The sequence below is a fragment of the Anopheles coluzzii genome (genome assembly GCF_943734685.1).
Source record: "Anopheles coluzzii chromosome X unlocalized genomic scaffold, AcolN3 X_unloc_37, whole genome shotgun sequence".
Classification (NCBI taxonomy): Eukaryota; Metazoa; Arthropoda; class Insecta; order Diptera; family Culicidae; genus Anopheles; species Anopheles coluzzii.
In genome coordinates, this window is record NW_026054466.1 from 25,001 (window position 1) to 27,500 (window position 2,500).

A 2,500-nucleotide genomic window follows, 5' to 3' on the forward strand; every position below is an offset into this window, starting at 1 on the left:
ACAAAGTGCTATATCTCGAATACTAAACGTCGCAGATGGGTGTCGTAGAACAATTTTAAGTTCGTCTAACGATTCTACATCCGATTCTGGATAGTGGTTTTTCGACCACTTTTCAACATTTTGTGACACCCCGAACCTAGGGGCAGCTCCCTAGCTTTTTTCAAAAATGTGCACCGAACGGGCCAGAGAGCTCGAGCAGTCGAAAAATTTTTTTTTGCTAAAACCCCTAAAAACGTGTCAGGAACGCACCCTAGATGATGAAAAGTGCAACCAGAATGTCAATCGACAACATGCCCGGGGGTACAAATTTGCTCTACGCGTCCCTAGGTAGGGTACTTTTTCGTACAAACATCAAAGTGTACGGTGCACAAAGTGCGCGGAACAAAAATTGCTCGGTCAGACCTAGGACGGGCCATATCTCGAATACTAAACGTCGCAGATGGGTGTCGTAGAACAATTTTAAGTTCGTCTAACGATTCTACATCCGATTCTGGATAGTGGTTTTTCGACCACTTTTCAACATTTTGTGACACCCCGAACCTAGGGGCAGCTCCCTAGCTTTTTTCAAAAATGTGCACCGAACGGGCCAGAGAGCTCGAGTAGTCGAAAATTTTTTTTTTGCTAAAACCCCTCAAAACGTGTCAGGAACGCACCCCAGATGATGAAAAGTGCAACCAGAATGTCAATCGACAACATGCCCGGGGGTACAAATTTGCTCTACGCGTCCCTAGGTAGGGTACTTTTTCATACAAACATCAAAGTGTACGGTGCACAAAGTGCGCGGAACAAAAATTGCTCGGTCAGACCTAGGACGGGCCATATCTCGAATACTAAACGTCGCAGATGGGTGTCGTAGAACAATTTTAAGTTCGTCTAACGATTCTACATCCGATTCTGGATAGTGGTTTTTCGACCACTTTTCAACATTTTGTGACACCCCGAACCTAGGGGCAGCTCCCTAGCTTTTTTCAAAAATGTGCACCGAACGGGCCAGAGAGCTCGAGTAGTCGAAAATTTTTTTTTTGCTAAAACCCCTCAAAACGTGTCAGGAACGCACCCCAGATGATGAAAAGTGCAACCAGAATGTCAATCGACAACATGCCCGGGGGTACAAATTTGCTCTACGCGTCCCTAGGTTGGGTACTTTTTCATACAAACATCAAAGTGTACGGTGCACAAAGTGCGCGGAACAAAAATTGCTCGGTCAGACCTAGGACGGGCCATATCTCGAATACTAAACGTCGCAGATGGGTGTCGTAGAACAATTTTAAGTTCGCCTAACGATTGTACATCCGATTCTGGATAGTGGTTTTTCGACCACTTTTCAACATTTTGTGACACCCCGAACCTAGGGGCAGCTCCCTAGCTTTTTTCAAAAATGTGCACCGAACGGGCCAGAGAGCTCGAGTAGTCGAAAATTTTTTTTTTGCTAAAACCCCTCAAAACGTGTCAGGAACGCACCCTAGATGATGAAAAGTGCAACCAGAACGTGAAACGACAACTTTGTTGGGGGTACCCTTTTTACTCTACGGGCCACTAGTTTAGGCGCGCCAACAGCGCTTTCCTCTCGGGTTCCCATTTTTTGCCCTCCTGGGATTATGATCATTTACTCATTGCCTACTATAGGGAAGGTACCTTGCTCCGAGGTCAAAAATGAAGATTTCACCAAATCGTAGTTTTAACCTCTATTTAGTCGTAGGAGCATGGTTTGCAGTGTCCGTGGGTCATATAAGCCCCCGTTTGGGTCATACGTCCCCTCCCCGATGAAAATCGTCATATGACTATAGGCCGAACTTATGAAGCAAAAGTGGTGTCTGGTGGGTTCTGCCGATGATCTTAACCTATGATTTTGAGTTTCCACTCTTTCAAAACGTTTCCTGGAGCAGTACATCACGGGTCTACGGACCCAAAGACTTCGTTGCGATGGTTTCAAGCATAAAAGTTGTAACAGTTAAGGGTTTTTAATACGCGTATATTAAATCATTGCTTGAAACTAAGCTTCGTTGTCTTTAAACTCTGCAAGACCAATCGAACTTCTTAGGGAAACTCGAAGCATTCACGCTAAGCTGGTGGTGCAGGGCACATAGCGTGATGAAACCGGGTTTCCCTAACCAATGTGGCATATTTTTTCCCTGAGAGTGAAGCTCAGACCCACGTAGGGGAGAGCGAAGTGGAACTTTAATGTTCAATGCAGCAAATGTTCGCCATGCGGATAAACAAGTTGGAATAGTTCAATGTAGTGTAATGCAAACACGAATCGCAAATAACGATACGGGACCCAGAAGCAATTCTGCGGATCCCTCGGGGAGTGGTGAGTTGATATAAATTAGAGGTGAAAGTCCAAGTTGTTCGAGCTCCGGCTCGGCAGCCGATACGAGGTTCCTGTTGAGCTTGTTTGTACATCGCGCAGAGGCGCCGTTCGGTTCTAGCAATGATTCCCGCCACCATGTTCCATGCGTGCAGAGATCCGTTAGAGCTCGTTCAATGTGTCCCGCCGTGA